We start from the raw sequence: 17,458 nt of genomic DNA, 5'->3' as shown, positions 1-17,458 counted from the left end.
AAGAAGTTTCTTATTACTTGTTTGTATATGTGTGTTAGTACATGTATGTTAGTATTTCTCTTGTATGTATATGTATAATTATGATCATGTATGGAGGTGTTGTTGCTGTCGTTGTGACGAGATCAATTTCCCCTATGGGGACAATAAAGCATTCTATTCTATATACTAGCAAGATAAAGCTTAACATTGAAGCAAGGACCTTTAGAGCTTCAGCGAGACCATGGCAAAACCTAGAGATGAGCCAGGTACTTCAAGATCTTCAGTGTAAAGCTCTGCATACTGAGCAAGGACCTGTAGAGCTTCAGCGAGACCATTGCAAAACCTAGAGATGTGCCAGATACTTCAAGATCTTCAGTGTAAAGCTCTTTACACTGAACTATTTTAGCTTCACGAGAGTGAAAAGATGATCTCCCTTTGAAGAATTTGAAGACATTCCATCGTGAACTAAATTTCACAAAGTTACAATACATTTAATATGAACCTTTCCAAAACCCAGAAACTAAACAGGGACCTTAAGCCTAATGCTCTGCCAACCAAGCCATTTGAGCCTCTGAGAAAACGTTTTGTTTTCAATTGAATTATGTTCTATATTTTTCTCAGGACATTTTGAACAATCTGGCAATTTTCAGGCAGCATGGAAATTCTAATAGACTAAGAAAAAACAAAACAAAACCGAAAGACTTTTTAAACTTTCATCAATCACATTGTTTTGGTTACCAAGCATATCCAATATTGGATTTCAAGTAGGGATGTTGAGATTTTCAGTGCATCAGTCCTTGCTGGTGGTTTTAAAGCCTACTGAAAACGTTTTGGGATGGATTTAGAAATGGGTACTTTTAATCATGTACTTTCCTGAATGAGGAGCATCCCTATCAATTTACGAAAGAAAAAGGAGACTTCCAAAATAGTTATCGGTTGTTTTATATCCAAAGAAGAACATGCCGAAACCCGGGATCGAACCAGGGACCTTTAGATCTTCAGTCTAACGCTCTCCCAACTGAGCTATTTCGGCCTGTGCTGCTAGTTGTGGAGGTCACTGTTTTGGGAATTTGAAGATGTTCCACATCATAGAAATGCAAAGACATTGTGAATACAATTACAAGAATAACAAAAATTTCCAAACCGGAAGTAAATTTTTTAAACGTGTTGTGTTGTATTTTTGTACATTTATATGGTGTGAAAAGATGCCGAAACCCGGGATCGAACAAGGGACCTTTAGATCTTCAGTCTAACGCTCTCCCAACTGAGCTATTTCTGCCTCCTCTTACAGTAAGCGGGGACACTTTTTTAAAAAATTGAAGACACAACAACAGCATAGAAATCCAACTGCATTACAAACCAGAGTCCTCTCCAGCACAAGAAAATTTCCAATTACTTCACAGGAAGCTACATTTATTTAAATTAGTTGATAAGTATCAATATACTAGCAAGATAAAGCTTAACATTGAAGCAAGGACCTTTAGAGCTTCAGCGAGACCATGGCAAAACCTAGAGATGAGCCAGGTACTTCAAGATCTTCAGTGTAAAGCTCTGCATACTGAGCAAGGACCTGTAGAGCTTCAGCGAGACCATTGCAAAACCTAGAGATGTGCCAGATACTTCAAGATCTTCAGTGTAAAGCTCTTTACACTGAACTATTTTAGCTTCACGAGAGTGAAAAGATGATCTCCCTTTGAAGAATTTGAAGACATTCCATCGTGAACTAAATTTCACAAAGTTACAATACATTTAATATGAACCTTTCCAAAACCCAGAAACTAAACAGGGACCTTAAGCCTAATGCTCTGCCAACCAAGCCATTTGAGCCTCTGAGAAAACGTTTTGTTTTCAATTGAATTATGTTCTATATTTTTCTCAGGACATTTTGAACAATCTGGCAATTTTCAGGCAGCATGGAAATTCTAATAGACTAAGAAAAAACAAAACAAAACCGAAAGACTTTTTAAACTTTCATCAATCACATTGTTTTGGTTACCAAGCATATCCAATATTGGATTTCAAGTAGGGATGTTGAGATTTTCAGTGCATCAGTCCTTGCTGGTGGTTTTAAAGCCTACTGAAAACGTTTTGGGATGGATTTAGAAATGGGTACTTTTAATCATGTACTTTCCTGAATGGGGAGCATCCCTATCAATTTACGAAAGAAAAAGGAGACTTCCAAAATAGTTATCAGTTGTTTTATATCCAAAGAAGAAAGTGCCGAAAACCGAGATCGAACCAGGGACCTTTAGATCTTCAGTCTAACGCTCTCCCAACTGAGCTATTTCGGCCTGTGCTGCTAGTTGTGGAGGTCACTGTTTTGGGAATTTGAAGATGTTCCACATCATAGAAATGCAAAGACATTGTGAATACAATTACAAGAATAACAAAAATTTCCAAACCGGAAGTAAATTTTTTAAACGTGTTGTGTTGTATTTTTGTACATTTATATGGTGTGAAAAGATGCCGAAACCCGGGATCGAACCAGGGACCTTTAGATCTTCAGTCTAACGCTCTCCCAACTGAGCTATTTCGGCCTCCTCTTACAGTAAGCGGGGACACTTTTTTAAAAAATTGAAGACACAACAACAGCATAGAAATCCAACTGCATTACAAACCAGAGTCCTCTCCAGCACAAGAAAATTTCCAATTACTTCACAGGAAGCTACATTTATTTAAATTAGTTGATAAGTATCAATATACTAGCAAGATAAAGCTTAACATTGAAGCAAGGACCTTTAGAGCTTCAGCGAGACCATGGCAAAACCTAGAGATGAGCCAGGTACTTCAAGATCTTCAGGGTAAAGCTCTGCATACTGAGCAAGGACCTGTAGAGCTTCAGCGAGACCATTGCAAAACCTAGAGATGTGCCAGATACTTCAAGATCTTCAGTGTAAAGCTCTCCACACTGAACTATTTTAGCTTCACGAGAGTGAAAAGATGATCTCCCTTTGAAGAATTTGAAGACATTCCATCGTGAACTAAATTTCACAAAGTTACAATACATTTAATATGAACCTTTCCAAAACCCAGAAACTAAACAGGGACCTTAAGCCTAATGCTCTGCCAACCAAGCCATTTGAGCCTCTGAGAAAACGTTTTGTTTTCAATTGAATTATGTTCTATATTTTTCTCAGGACATTTTGAACAATCTGGCAATTTTCAGGCAGCATGGAAATTCTAATAGACTAAGAAAAAACAAAACAAAACCGAAAGACTTTTTAAACTTTCATCAATCACATTGTTTTGGTTACCAAGCATATCCAATATTGGATTTCAAGTAGGGATGTTGAGATTTTCAGTGCATCAGTCCTTGCTGGTGGTTTTAAAGCCTACTGAAAACGTTTTGGGATGGATTTAGAAATGGGTACTTTTAATCATGTACTTTCCTGAATGAGGAGCATCCCTATCAATTTACGAAAGAAAAAGGAGACTTCCAAAATAGTTATCGGTTGTTTTATATCCAAAGAAGAACATGCCGAAACCCGGGATCGAACCAGGGACCTTTAGATCTTCAGTCTAACGCTCTCCCAACTGAGCTATTTCGGCCTGTGCTGCTAGTTGTGGAGGTCACTGTTTTGGGAATTTGAAGATGTTCCACATCATAGAAATGCAAAGACATTGTGAATACAATTACAAGAATAACAAAAATTTCCAAACCGGAAGTAAATTTTTTAAACGTGTTGTGTTGTATTTTTGTACATTTATATGGTGTGAAAAGATGCCGAAACCCGGGATCGAACCAGGGACCTTTAGATCTTCAGTCTAACGCTCTCCCAACTGAGCTATTTCTGCCTCCTCTTACAGTAAGCGGGGACACTTTTTTAAAAAATTGAAGACACAACAACAGCATAGAAATCCAACTGCATTACAAACCAGAGTCCTCTCCAGCACAAGAAAATTTCCAATTACTTCACAGGAAGCTACATTTATTTAAATTAGTTGATAAGTATCAATATACTAGCAAGATAAAGCTTAACATTGAAGCAAGGACCTTTAGAGCTTCAGCGAGACCATGGCAAAACCTAGAGATGAGCCAGGTACTTCAAGATCTTCAGTGTAAAGCTCTGCATACTGAGCAAGGACCTGTAGAGCTTCAGCGAGACCATTGCAAAACCTAGAGATGTGCCAGATACTTCAAGATCTTCAGTGTAAAGCTCTTTACACTGAACTATTTTAGCTTCACGAGAGTGAAAAGATGATCTCCCTTTGAAGAATTTGAAGACATTCCATCGTGAACTAAATTTCACAAAGTTACAATACATTTAATATGAACCTTTCCAAAACCCAGAAACTAAACAGGGACCTTAAGCCTAATGCTCTGCCAACCAAGCCATTTGAGCCTCTGAGAAAACGTTTTGTTTTCAATTGAATTATGTTCTATATTTTTCTCAGGACATTTTGAACAATCTGGCAATTTTCAGGCAGCATGGAAATTCTAATAGACTAAGAAAAAACAAAACAAAACCGAAAGACTTTTTAAACTTTCATCAATCACATTGTTTTGGTTACCAAGCATATCCAATATTGGATTTCAAGTAGGGATGTTGAGATTTTCAGTGCATCAGTCCTTGCTGGTGGTTTTAAAGCCTACTGAAAACGTTTTGGGATGGATTTAGAAATGGGTACTTTTAATCATGTACTTTCCTGAATGGGGAGCATCCCTATCAATTTACGAAAGAAAAAGGAGACTTCCAAAATAGTTATCGGTTGTTTTATATCCAAAGAAGAACATGCCGAAACCCGGGATCGAACCAGGGACCTTTAGATCTTCAGTCTAACGCTCTCCCAACTGAGCTATTTCGGCCTGTGCTGCTAGTTGTGGAGGTCACTGTTTTGGGAATTTGAAGATGTTCCACACCATAGAAATGCAAAGACATTGTGAATACAATTACAAGAATAACAAAAATTTCCAAACCGGAAGTAAATTTTTTAAACGTGTTGTGTTGTATTTTTGTACATTTATATGGTGTGAAAAGATGCCGAAACCCGGGATCGAACCAGGGACCTTTAGATCTTCAGTCTAACGCTCTCCCAACTGAGCTATTTCGGCCTCCTCTAACAGTAAGCGTGGACACTTTTTAAAAAAATTGAAGACACAACAACAGCATAGAAATCCAACTGCATTACAAACCAGAGTCCTCTCCAGCACAAGAAAATTTCCAATTACTTCACAGGAAGCTACATTTCTTTAAATTAGTTGATAAGTATCAATATACTAGCAAGATAAAGCTTAACATTGAAGCAAAGACCTTTAGAGCTTCAGCGAGACCATGGCAAAACCTAGAGATGAGCCAGGTACTTCAAGATCTTCAGTGTAAAGCTCTGCATACTGAGCAAGGACCTGTAGAGCTTCAGCGAGACCATTGCAAAACCTAGAGATGTGCCAGATACTTCAAGATCTTCAGTGTAAAGCTCTTTACACTGAACTATTTTAGCTTCACGAGAGTGAAAAGATGATCTCCCTTTGAAGAATTTGAAGACATTCCATCGTGAACTAAATTTCACAAAGTTACAATACATTTAATATGAACCTTTCCAAAACCCAGAAACTAAACAGGGACCTTAAGCCTAATGCTCTGCCAACCAAGCCATTTGAGCCTCTGAGAAAACGTTTTGTTTTCAATTGAATTATGTTCTATATTTTTCTCAGGACATTTTGAACAATCTGGCAATTTTCAGGCAGCATGGAAATTCTAATAGACTAAGAAAAAACAAAACAAAACCGAAAGACTTTTTAAACTTTCATCAATCACATTGTTTTGGTTACCAAGCATATCCAATATTGGATTTCAAGTAGGGATGTTGAGATTTTCAGTGCATCAGTCCTTGCTGGTGGTTTTAAAGCCTACTGAAAACGTTTTGGGATGGATTTAGAAATGGGTACTTTTAATCATGTACTTTCCTGAATGAGGAGCATCCCTATCAATTTACGAAAGAAAAAGGAGACTTCCAAAATAGTTATCGGTTGTTTTATATCCAAAGAAGAACATGCCGAAACCCGGGATCGAACCAGGGACCTTTAGATCTTCAATCTAACGCTCTCCCAACTGAGCTATTTCGGCCTGTGCTGCTAGTTGTGGAGGTCACTGTTTTGGGAATTTGAAGATGTTCCACATCATAGAAATGCAAAGACATTGTGAATACAATTACAAGAATAACAAAAATTTCCAAACCGGAAGTAAATTTTTTAAACGTGTTGTGTTGTATTTTTGTACATTTATATGGTGTGAAAAGATGCCGAAACCCGGGATCGAACCAGGGACCTTTAGATCTTCAGTCTAACGCTCTCCCAACTGTGCTATTTCTGCCTCCTCTTATAGTAAGCGGGGACACTTTTTTAAAAAATTGAAGACACAACAACAGCATAGAAATCCAACTGCATTACAAACCAGAGTCCTCTCCAGCACAAGAAAATTTCCAATTACTTCACAGGAAGCTACATTTATTTAAATTAGTTGATAAGTATCAATATACTAGCAAGATAAAGCTTAACATTGAAGCAAGGACCTTTAGAGCTTCAGCGAGACCATGGCAAAACCTAGAGATGAGCCAGGTACTTCAAGATCTTCAGTGTAAAGCTCTGCATACTGAGCAAGGACCTGTAGAGCTTCAGCGAGACCATTGCAAAACCTAGAGATGTGCCAGATACTTCAAGATCTTCAGTGTAAAGCTCTTTACACTGAACTATTTTAGCTTCACGAGAGTGAAAAGATGATCTCCCTTTGAAGAATTTGAAGACATTCCATCGTGAACTAAATTTCACAAAGTTACAATACATTTAATATGAACCTTTCCAAAACCCAGAAACTAAACAGGGACCTTAAGCCTAATGCTCTGCCAACCAAGCCATTTGAGCCTCTGAGAAAACGTTTTGTTTTCAATTGAATTATGTTCTATATTTTTCTCAGGACATTTTGAACAATCTGGCAATTTTCAGGCAGCATGGAAATTCTAATAGACTAAGAAAAAACAAAACAAAACCGAAAGACTTTTTAAACTTTCATCAATCACATTGTTTTGGTTACCAAGCATATCCAATATTGGATTTCAAGTAGGGATGTTGAGATTTTCAGTGCATCAGTCCTTGCTGGTGGTTTTAAAGCCTACTGAAAACGTTTTGGGATGGATTTAGAAATGGGTACTTTTAATCATGTACTTTCCTGAATGAGGAGCATCCCTATCAATTTACGAAAGAAAAAGGAGACTTCCAAAATAGTTATCGGTTGTTTTATATCCAAAGAAGAACATGCCGAAACCCGGGATCGAACCAGGGACCTTTAGATCTTCAGTCTAACGCTCTCCCAACTGAGCTATTTCGGCCTGTGCTGCTAGTTGTGGAGGTCACTGTTTTGGGAATTTGAAGATGTTCCACACCATAGAAATGCAAAGACATTGTGAATACAATTACAAGAATAACAAAAATTTCCAAACCGGAAGTAAATTTTTTAAACGTGTTGTGTTGTATTTTTGTACATTTATATGGTGTGAAAAGATGCCGAAACCCGGGATCGAACCAGGGACCTTTAGATCTTCAGTCTAACGCTCTCCCAACTGAGCTATTTCTGCCTCCTCTAACAGTAAGCGTGGACACTTTTTAAAAAAATTGAAGACACAACAACAGCATAGAAATCCAACTGCATTACAAACCAGAGTCCTCTCCAGCACAAGAAAATTTCCAATTACTTCACAGGAAGCTACATTTCTTTAAATTAGTTGATAAGTATCAATATACTAGCAAGATAAAGCTTAACATTGAAGCAAAGACCTTTAGAGCTTCAGCGAGACCATGGCAAAACCTAGAGATGAGCCAGGTACTTCAAGATCTTCAGTGTAAAGCTCTGCATACTGAGCAAGGACCTGTAGAGCTTCAGCGAGACCATTGCAAAACCTAGAGATGTGCCAGATACTTCAAGATCTTCAGTGTAAAGCTCTTTACACTGAACTATTTTAGCTTCACGAGAGTGAAAAGATGATCTCCCTTTGAAGAATTTGAAGACATTCCATCGTGAACTAAATTTCACAAAGTTACAATACATTTAATATGAACCTTTCCAAAACCCAGAAACTAAACAGGGACCTTAAGCCTAATGCTCTGCCAACCAAGCCATTTGAGCCTCTGAGAAAACGTTTTGTTTTCAATTGAATTATGTTCTATATTTTTCTCAGGACATTTTGAACAATCTGGCAATTTTCAGGCAGCATGGAAATTCTAATAGACTAAGAAAAAACAAAACAAAACCGAAAGACTTTTTAAACTTTCATCAATCACATTGTTTTGGTTACCAAGCATATCCAATATTGGATTTCAAGTAGGGATGTTGAGATTTTCAGTGCATCAGTCCTTGCTGGTGGTTTTAAAGCCTACTGAAAACGTTTTGGGATGGATTTAGAAATGGGTACTTTTAATCATGTACTTTCCTGAATGAGGAGCATCCCTATCAATTTACGAAAGAAAAAGGAGACTTCCAAAATAGTTATCGGTTGTTTTATATCCAAAGAAGAACATGCCGAAACCCGGGATCGAACCAGGGACCTTTAGATCTTCAGTCTAACGCTCTCCCAACTGAGCTATTTCGGCCTGTGCTGCTAGTTGTGGAGGTCACTGTTTTGGGAATTTGAAGATGTTCCACACCATAGAAATGCAAAGACATTGTGAATACAATTACAAGAATAACAAAAATTTCCAAACCGGAAGTAAATTTTTTAAACGTGTTGTGTTGTATTTTTGTACATTTATATGGTGTGAAAAGATGCCGAAACCCGGGATCGAACCAGGGACCTTTAGATCTTCAGTCTAACGCTCTCCCAACTGAGCTATTTCGGCCTCCTCTAACAGTAAGCGTGGACACTTTTTAAAAAAATTGAAGACACAACAACAGCATAGAAATCCAACTGCATTACAAACCAGAGTCCTCTCCAGCACAAGAAAATTTCCAATTACTTCACAGGAAGCTACATTTCTTTAAATTAGTTGATAAGTATCAATATACTAGCAAGATAAAGCTTAACATTGAAGCAAAGACCTTTAGAGCTTCAGCGAGACCATGGCAAAACCTAGAGATGAGCCAGGTACTTCAAGATCTTCAGTGTAAAGCTCTGCATACTGAGCAAGGACCTGTAGAGCTTCAGCGAGACCATTGCAAAACCTAGAGATGTGCCAGATACTTCAAGATCTTCAGTGTAAAGCTCTTTACACTGAACTATTTTAGCTTCACGAGAGTGAAAAGATGATCTCCCTTTGAAGAATTTGAAGACATTCCATCGTGAACTAAATTTCACAAAGTTACAATACATTTAATATGAACCTTTCCAAAACCCAGAAACTAAACAGGGACCTTAAGCCTAATGCTCTGCCAACCAAGCCATTTGAGCCTCTGAGAAAACGTTTTGTTTTCAATTGAATTATGTTCTATATTTTTCTCAGGACATTTTGAACAATCTGGCAATTTTCAGGCAGCATGGAAATTCTAATAGACTAAGAAAAAACAAAACAAAACCGAAAGACTTTTTAAACTTTCATCAATCACATTGTTTTGGTTACCAAGCATATCCAATATTGGATTTCAAGTAGGGATGTTGAGATTTTCAGTGCATCAGTCCTTGCTGGTGGTTTTAAAGCCTACTGAAAACGTTTTGGGATGGATTTAGAAATGGGTACTTTTAATCATGTACTTTCCTGAATGAGGAGCATCCCTATCAATTTACGAAAGAAAAAGGAGACTTCCAAAATAGTTATCGGTTGTTTTATATCCAAAGAAGAACATGCCGAAACCCGGGATCGAACCAGGGACCTTTAGATCTTCAGTCTAACGCTCTCCCAACTGAGCTATTTCGGCCTGTGCTGCTAGTTGTGGAGGTCACTGTTTTGGGAATTTGAAGATGTTCCACATCATAGAAATGCAAAGACATTGTGAATACAATTACAAGAATAACAAAAATTTCCAAACCGGAAGTAAATTTTTTAAACGTGTTGTGTTGTATTTTTGTACATTTATATGGTGTGAAAAGATGCCGAAACCCGGGATCGAACCAGGGACCTTTAGATCTTCAGTCTAACGCTCTCCCAACTGTGCTATTTCTGCCTCCTCTTATAGTAAGCGGGGACACTTTTTTAAAAAATTGAAGACACAACAACAGCATAGAAATCCAACTGCATTACAAACCAGAGTCCTCTCCAGCACAAGAAAATTTCCAATTACTTCACAGGAAGCTACATTTATTTAAATTAGTTGATAAGTATCAATATACTAGCAAGATAAAGCTTAACATTGAAGCAAGGACCTTTAGAGCTTCAGCGAGACCATGGCAAAACCTAGAGATGAGCCAGGTACTTCAAGATCTTCAGTGTAAAGCTCTGCATACTGAGCAAGGACCTGTAGAGCTTCAGCGAGACCATTGCAAAACCTAGAGATGTGCCAGATACTTCAAGATCTTCAGTGTAAAGCTCTTTACACTGAACTATTTTAGCTTCACGAGAGTGAAAAGATGATCTCCCTTTGAAGAATTTGAAGACATTCCATCGTGAACTAAATTTCACAAAGTTACAATACATTTAATATGAACCTTTCCAAAACCCAGAAACTAAACAGGGACCTTAAGCCTAATGCTCTGCCAACCAAGCCATTTGAGCCTCTGAGAAAACGTTTTGTTTTCAATTGAATTATGTTCTATATTTTTCTCAGGACATTTTGAACAATCTGGCAATTTTCAGGCAGCATGGAAATTCTAATAGACTAAGAAAAAACAAAACAAAACCGAAAGACTTTTTAAACTTTCATCAATCACATTGTTTTGGTTACCAAGCATATCCAATATTGGATTTCAAGTAGGGATGTTGAGATTTTCAGTGCATCAGTCCTTGCTGGTGGTTTTAAAGCCTACTGAAAACGTTTTGGGATGGATTTAGAAATGGGTACTTTTAATCATGTACTTTCCTGAATGAGGAGCATCCCTATCAATTTACGAAAGAAAAAGGAGACTTCCAAAATAGTTATCGGTTGTTTTATATCCAAAGAAGAACATGCCGAAACCCGGGATCGAACCAGGGACCTTTAGATCTTCAGTCTAACGCTCTCCCAACTGAGCTATTTCGGCCTGTGCTGCTAGTTGTGGAGGTCACTGTTTTGGGAATTTGAAGATGTTCCACACCATAGAAATGCAAAGACATTGTGAATACAATTACAAGAATAACAAAAATTTCCAAACCGGAAGTAAATTTTTTAAACGTGTTGTGTTGTATTTTTGTACATTTATATGGTGTGAAAAGATGCCGAAACCCGGGATCGAACCAGGGACCTTTAGATCTTCAGTCTAACGCTCTCCCAACTGAGCTATTTCTGCCTCCTCTAACAGTAAGCGTGGACACTTTTTAAAAAAATTGAAGACACAACAACAGCATAGAAATCCAACTGCATTACAAACCAGAGTCCTCTCCAGCACAAGAAAATTTCCAATTACTTCACAGGAAGCTACATTTCTTTAAATTAGTTGATAAGTATCAATATACTAGCAAGATAAAGCTTAACATTGAAGCAAAGACCTTTAGAGCTTCAGCGAGACCATGGCAAAACCTAGAGATGAGCCAGGTACTTCAAGATCTTCAGTGTAAAGCTCTGCATACTGAGCAAGGACCTGTAGAGCTTCAGCGAGACCATTGCAAAACCTAGAGATGTGCCAGATACTTCAAGATCTTCAGTGTAAAGCTCTTTACACTGAACTATTTTAGCTTCACGAGAGTGAAAAGATGATCTCCCTTTGAAGAATTTGAAGACATTCCATCGTGAACTAAATTTCACAAAGTTACAATACATTTAATATGAACCTTTCCAAAACCCAGAAACTAAACAGGGACCTTAAGCCTAATGCTCTGCCAACCAAGCCATTTGAGCCTCTGAGAAAACGTTTTGTTTTCAATTGAATTATGTTCTATATTTTTCTCAGGACATTTTGAACAATCTGGCAATTTTCAGGCAGCATGGAAATTCTAATAGACTAAGAAAAAACAAAACAAAACCGAAAGACTTTTTAAACTTTCATCAATCACATTGTTTTGGTTACCAAGCATATCCAATATTGGATTTCAAGTAGGGATGTTGAGATTTTCAGTGCATCAGTCCTTGCTGGTGGTTTTAAAGCCTACTGAAAACGTTTTGGGATGGATTTAGAAATGGGTACTTTTAATCATGTACTTTCCTGAATGAGGAGCATCCCTATCAATTTACGAAAGAAAAAGGAGACTTCCAAAATAGTTATCGGTTGTTTTATATCCAAAGAAGAACATGCCGAAACCCGGGATCGAACCAGGGACCTTTAGATCTTCAGTCTAACGCTCTCCCAACTGAGCTATTTCGGCCTGTGCTGCTAGTTGTGGAGGTCACTGTTTTGGGAATTTGAAGATGTTCCACATCATAGAAATGCAAAGACATTGTGAATACAATTACAAGAATAACAAAAATTTCCAAACCGGAAGTAAATTTTTTAAACGTGTTGTGTTGTATTTTTGTACATTTATATGGTGTGAAAAGATGCCGAAACCCGGGATCGAACCAGGGACCTTTAGATCTTCAGTCTAACGCTCTCCCAACTGAGCTATTTCGGCCTCCTCTAACAGTAAGCGTGGACACTTTTTAAAAAAATTGAAGACACAACAACAGCATAGAAATCCAACTGCATTACAAACCAGAGTCCTCTCCAGCACAAGAAAATTTCCAATTACTTCACAGGAAGCTACATTTCTTTAAATTAGTTGATAAGTATCAATATACTAGCAAGATAAAGCTTAACATTGAAGCAAAGACCTTTAGAGCTTCAGCGAGACCATGGCAAAACCTAGAGATGAGCCAGGTACTTCAAGATCTTCAGTGTAAAGCTCTGCATACTGAGCAAGGACCTGTAGAGCTTCAGCGAGACCATTGCAAAACCTAGAGATGTGCCAGATACTTCAAGATCTTCAGTGTAAAGCTCTTTACACTGAACTATTTTAGCTTCACGAGAGTGAAAAGATGATCTCCCTTTGAAGAATTTGAAGACATTCCATCGTGAACTAAATTTCACAAAGTTACAATACATTTAATATGAACCTTTCCAAAACCCAGAAACTAAACAGGGACCTTAAGCCTAATGCTCTGCCAACCAAGCCATTTGAGCCTCTGAGAAAACGTTTTGTTTTCAATTGAATTATGTTCTATATTTTTCTCAGGACATTTTGAACAATCTGGCAATTTTCAGGCAGCATGGAAATTCTAATAGACTAAGAAAAAACAAAACAAAACCGAAAGACTTTTTAAACTTTCATCAATCACATTGTTTTGGTTACCAAGCATATCCAATATTGGATTTCAAGTAGGGATGTTGAGATTTTCAGTGCATCAGTCCTTGCTGGTGGTTTTAAAGCCTACTGAAAACGTTTTGGGATGGATTTAGAAATGGGTACTTTTAATCATGTACTTTCCTGAATGAGGAGCATCCCTATCAATTTACGAAAGAAAAAGGAGACTTCCAAAATAGTTATCGGTTGTTTTATATCCAAAGAAGAACATGCCGAAACCCGGGATCGAACCAGGGACCTTTAGATCTTCAGTCTAACGCTCTCCCAACTGAGCTATTTCGGCCTGTGCTGCTAGTTGTGGAGGTCACTGTTTTGGGAATTTGAAGATGTTCCACATCATAGAAATGCAAAGACATTGTGAATACAATTACAAGAATAACAAAAATTTCCAAACCGGAAGTAAATTTTTTAAACGTGTTGTGTAGTATTTTTGTACATTTATATGGTGTGAAAAGATGCCGAAACCCGGGATCGAACCAGGGACCTTTAGATCTTCAGTCTAACGCTCTCCCAACTGTGCTATTTCTGCCTCCTCTTATAGTAAGCGGGGACACTTTTTTAAAAAATTGAAGACACAACAACAGCATAGAAATCCAACTGCATTACAAACCAGAGTCCTCTCCAGCACAAGAAAATTTCCAATTACTTCACAGGAAGCTACATTTATTTAAATTAGTTGATAAGTATCAATATACTAGCAAGATAAAGCTTAACATTGAAGCAAGGACCTTTAGAGCTTCAGCGAGACCATGGCAAAACCTAGAGATGAGCCAGGTACTTCAAGATCTTCAGTGTAAAGCTCTGCATACTGAGCAAGGACCTGTAGAGCTTCAGCGAGACCATTGCAAAACCTAGAGATGTGCCAGATACTTCAAGATCTTCAGTGTAAAGCTCTTTACACTGAACTATTTTAGCTTCACGAGAGTGAAAAGATGATCTCCCTTTGAAGAATTTGAAGACATTCCATCGTGAACTAAATTTCACAAAGTTACAATACATTTAATATGAACCTTTCCAAAACCCAGAAACTAAACAGGGACCTTAAGCCTAATGCTCTGCCAACCAAGCCATTTGAGCCTCTGAGAAAACGTTTTGTTTTCAATTGAATTATGTTCTATATTTTTCTCAGGACATTTTGAACAATCTGGCAATTTTCAGGCAGCATGGAAATTCTAATAGACTAAGAAAAAACAAAACAAAACCGAAAGACTTTTTAAACTTTCATCAATCACATTGTTTTGGTTACCAAGCATATCCAATATTGGATTTCAAGTAGGGATGTTGAGATTTTCAGTGCATCAGTCCTTGCTGGTGGTTTTAAAGCCTACTGAAAACGTTTTGGGATGGATTTAGAAATGGGTACTTTTAATCATGTACTTTCCTGAATGAGGAGCATCCCTATCAATTTACGAAAGAAAAAGGAGACTTCCAAAATAGTTATCGGTTGTTTTATATCCAAAGAAGAACATGCCGAAACCCGGGATCGAACCAGGGACCTTTAGATCTTCAGTCTAACGCTCTCCCAACTGAGCTATTTCGGCCTGTGCTGCTAGTTGTGGAGGTCACTGTTTTGGGAATTTGAAGATGTTCCACATCATAGAAATGCAAAGACATTGTGAATACAATTACAAGAATAACAAAAATTTCCAAACCGGAAGTAAATTTTTTAAACGTGTTGTGTTGTATTTTTGTACATTTATATGGTGTGAAAAGATGCCGAAACCCGGGATCGAACCAGGGACCTTTAGATCTTCAGTCTAACGCTCTCCCAACTGAGCTATTTCGGCCTCCTCTAACAGTAAGCGTGGACACTTTTTAAAAAAATTGAAGACACAACAACAGCATAGAAATCCAACTGCATTACAAACCAGAGTCCTCTCCAGCACAAGAAAATTTCCAATTACTTCACAGGAAGCTACATTTCTTTAAATTAGTTGATAAGTATCAATATACTAGCAAGATAAAGCTTAACATTGAAGCAAAGACCTTTAGAGCTTCAGCGAGACCATGGCAAAACCTAGAGATGAGCCAGGTACTTCAAGATCTTCAGTGTAAAGCTCTGCATACTGAGCAAGGACCTGTAGAGCTTCAGCGAGACCATTGCAAAACCTAGAGATGTGCCAGATACTTCAAGATCTTCAGTGTAAAGCTCTTTACACTGAACTATTTTAGCTTCACGAGAGTGAAAAGATGATCTCCCTTTGAAGAATTTGAAGACATTCCATCGTGAACTAAATTTCACAAAGTTACAATACATTTAATATGAACCTTTCCAAAACCCAGAAACTAAACAGGGACCTTAAGCCTAATGCTCTGCCAACCAAGCCATTTGAGCCTCTGAGAAAACGTTTTGTTTTCAATTGAATTATGTTCTATATTTTTCTCAGGACATTTTGAACAATCTGGCAATTTTCAGGCAGCATGGAAATTCTAATAGACTAAGAAAAAACAAAACAAAACCGAAAGACTTTTTAAACTTTCATCAATCACATTGTTTTGGTTACCAAGCATATCCAATATTGGATTTCAAGTAGGGATGTTGAGATTTTCAGTGCATCAGTCCTTGCTGGTGGTTTTAAAGCCTACTGAAAACGTTTTGGGATGGATTTAGAAATGGGTACTTTTAATCATGTACTTTCCTGAATGAGGAGCATCCCTATCAATTTACGAAAGAAAAAGGAGACTTCCAAAATAGTTATCGGTTGTTTTATATCCAAAGAAGAACATGCCGAAACCCGGGATCGAACCAGGGACCTTTAGATCTTCAGTCTAACGCTCTCCCAACTGAGCTATTTCGGCCTGTGCTGCTAGTTGTGGAGGTCACTGTTTTGGGAATTTGAAGATGTTCCACATCATAGAAATGCAAAGACATTGTGAATACAATTACAAGAATAACAAAAATTTCCAAACCGGAAGTAAATTTTTTAAACGTGTTGTGTAGTATTTTTGTACATTTATATGGTGTGAAAAGATGCCGAAACCCGGGATCGAACCAGGGACCTTTAGATCTTCAGTCTAACGCTCTCCCAACTGTGCTATTTCTGCCTCCTCTTATAGTAAGCGGGGACACTTTTTTAAAAAATTGAAGACACAACAACAGCATAGAAATCCAACTGCATTACAAACCAGAGTCCTCTCCAGCACAAGAAAATTTCCAATTACTTCACAGGAAGCTACATTTCTTTAAATTAGTTGATAAGTATCAATATACTAGCAAGATAAAGCTTAACATTGAAGCAAGGACCTTTAGAGCTTCAGCGAGACCATGGCAAAACCTAGAGATGAGCCAGGTACTTCAAGATCTTCAGTGTAAAGCTCTGCATACTGAGCAAGGACCTGTAGAGCTTCAGCGAGACCATTGCAAAACCTAGAGATGTGCCAGATACTTCAAGATCTTCAGTGTAAAGCTCTTTACACTGAACTATTTTAGCTTCACGAGAGTGAAAAGATGATCTCCCTTTGAAGAATTTGAAGACATTCCATCGTGAACTAAATTTCACAAAGTTACAATACATTTAATATGAACCTTTCCAAAACCCAGAAACTAAACAGGGACCTTAAGCCTAATGCTCTGCCAACCAAGCCATTTGAGCCTCTGAGAAAACGTTTTGTTTTCAATTGAATTATGTTCTATATTTTTCTCAGGACATTTTGAACAATCTGGCAATTTTCAGGCAGCATGGAAATTCTAATAGACTAAGAAAAAACAAAACAAAACCGAAAGACTTTTTAAACTTTCATCAATCACATTGTTTTGGTTACCAAGCATATCCAATATTGGATTTCAAGTAGGGATGTTGAGATTTTCAGTGCATCAGTCCTTGCTGGTGGTTTTAAAGCCTACTGAAAACGTTTTGGGATGGATTTAGAAATGGGTACTTTTAATCATGTACTTTCCTGAATGAGGAGCATCCCTATCAATTTACGAAAGAAAAAGGAGACTTCCAAAATAGTTATCGGTTGTTTTATATCCAAAGAAGAACATGCCGAAACCCGGGATCGAACCAGGGACCTTTAGATCTTCAGTCTAACGCTCTCCCAACTGAGCTATTTCGGCCTGTGCTGCTAGTTGTGGAGGTCACTGTTTTGGGAATTTGAAGATGTTCCACACCATAGAAATGCAAAGACATTGTGAATACAATTACAAGA

At 37.7% G+C, this 17,458-nt stretch overlaps 17 non-coding genes across 17 annotated transcripts; all 17 read right to left on the bottom strand.

Moving 5' to 3' along the window:
• Window positions 1-939: 939 nt before the first annotated feature.
• Window positions 940-1,012, bottom strand: TRNAF-GAA (transfer RNA phenylalanine (anticodon GAA)). The gene has a single exon. It is a non-coding gene; the product is annotated as a tRNA-Phe (tRNA).
• A 1,431-nt stretch (window positions 1,013-2,443) lies between these two features.
• TRNAF-GAA (transfer RNA phenylalanine (anticodon GAA)) lies at window positions 2,444-2,516 on the bottom strand. Its single transcript has one exon. It is a non-coding gene; the product is annotated as a tRNA-Phe (tRNA).
• A 939-nt stretch (window positions 2,517-3,455) lies between these two features.
• TRNAF-GAA (transfer RNA phenylalanine (anticodon GAA)) lies at window positions 3,456-3,528 on the bottom strand. Its single transcript has one exon. It is a non-coding gene; the product is annotated as a tRNA-Phe (tRNA).
• A 1,185-nt stretch (window positions 3,529-4,713) lies between these two features.
• Window positions 4,714-4,786, bottom strand: TRNAF-GAA (transfer RNA phenylalanine (anticodon GAA)). Its single transcript has one exon. It is a non-coding gene; the product is annotated as a tRNA-Phe (tRNA).
• A 173-nt stretch (window positions 4,787-4,959) lies between these two features.
• Window positions 4,960-5,032, bottom strand: TRNAF-GAA (transfer RNA phenylalanine (anticodon GAA)). The gene has a single exon. It is a non-coding gene; the product is annotated as a tRNA-Phe (tRNA).
• Window positions 5,033-7,229: 2,197 nt separating this feature from the next.
• Window positions 7,230-7,302, bottom strand: TRNAF-GAA (transfer RNA phenylalanine (anticodon GAA)). The gene has a single exon. It is a non-coding gene; the product is annotated as a tRNA-Phe (tRNA).
• A 1,185-nt stretch (window positions 7,303-8,487) lies between these two features.
• On the bottom strand, window positions 8,488-8,560 carry TRNAF-GAA (transfer RNA phenylalanine (anticodon GAA)). Its single transcript has one exon. It is a non-coding gene; the product is annotated as a tRNA-Phe (tRNA).
• A 173-nt stretch (window positions 8,561-8,733) lies between these two features.
• TRNAF-GAA (transfer RNA phenylalanine (anticodon GAA)) lies at window positions 8,734-8,806 on the bottom strand. The gene has a single exon. It is a non-coding gene; the product is annotated as a tRNA-Phe (tRNA).
• Window positions 8,807-9,745: 939 nt separating this feature from the next.
• On the bottom strand, window positions 9,746-9,818 carry TRNAF-GAA (transfer RNA phenylalanine (anticodon GAA)). The gene has a single exon. It is a non-coding gene; the product is annotated as a tRNA-Phe (tRNA).
• A 1,185-nt stretch (window positions 9,819-11,003) lies between these two features.
• TRNAF-GAA (transfer RNA phenylalanine (anticodon GAA)) lies at window positions 11,004-11,076 on the bottom strand. The gene has a single exon. It is a non-coding gene; the product is annotated as a tRNA-Phe (tRNA).
• A 1,185-nt stretch (window positions 11,077-12,261) lies between these two features.
• On the bottom strand, window positions 12,262-12,334 carry TRNAF-GAA (transfer RNA phenylalanine (anticodon GAA)). Its single transcript has one exon. It is a non-coding gene; the product is annotated as a tRNA-Phe (tRNA).
• Window positions 12,335-12,507: 173 nt separating this feature from the next.
• On the bottom strand, window positions 12,508-12,580 carry TRNAF-GAA (transfer RNA phenylalanine (anticodon GAA)). The gene has a single exon. It is a non-coding gene; the product is annotated as a tRNA-Phe (tRNA).
• Window positions 12,581-13,519: 939 nt separating this feature from the next.
• On the bottom strand, window positions 13,520-13,592 carry TRNAF-GAA (transfer RNA phenylalanine (anticodon GAA)). Its single transcript has one exon. It is a non-coding gene; the product is annotated as a tRNA-Phe (tRNA).
• A 1,185-nt stretch (window positions 13,593-14,777) lies between these two features.
• Window positions 14,778-14,850, bottom strand: TRNAF-GAA (transfer RNA phenylalanine (anticodon GAA)). Its single transcript has one exon. It is a non-coding gene; the product is annotated as a tRNA-Phe (tRNA).
• A 173-nt stretch (window positions 14,851-15,023) lies between these two features.
• On the bottom strand, window positions 15,024-15,096 carry TRNAF-GAA (transfer RNA phenylalanine (anticodon GAA)). Its single transcript has one exon. It is a non-coding gene; the product is annotated as a tRNA-Phe (tRNA).
• A 939-nt stretch (window positions 15,097-16,035) lies between these two features.
• Window positions 16,036-16,108, bottom strand: TRNAF-GAA (transfer RNA phenylalanine (anticodon GAA)). The gene has a single exon. It is a non-coding gene; the product is annotated as a tRNA-Phe (tRNA).
• Window positions 16,109-17,293: 1,185 nt separating this feature from the next.
• Window positions 17,294-17,366, bottom strand: TRNAF-GAA (transfer RNA phenylalanine (anticodon GAA)). Its single transcript has one exon. It is a non-coding gene; the product is annotated as a tRNA-Phe (tRNA).
• Window positions 17,367-17,458: the final 92 nt, after the last annotated feature.

This window comes from Engystomops pustulosus, chromosome 1 (assembly GCF_040894005.1).
Source record: "Engystomops pustulosus chromosome 1, aEngPut4.maternal, whole genome shotgun sequence".
Classification (NCBI taxonomy): Eukaryota; Metazoa; Chordata; class Amphibia; order Anura; family Leptodactylidae; genus Engystomops; species Engystomops pustulosus.
This window is presented reverse-complemented; position numbering and strand designations above follow the sequence as displayed.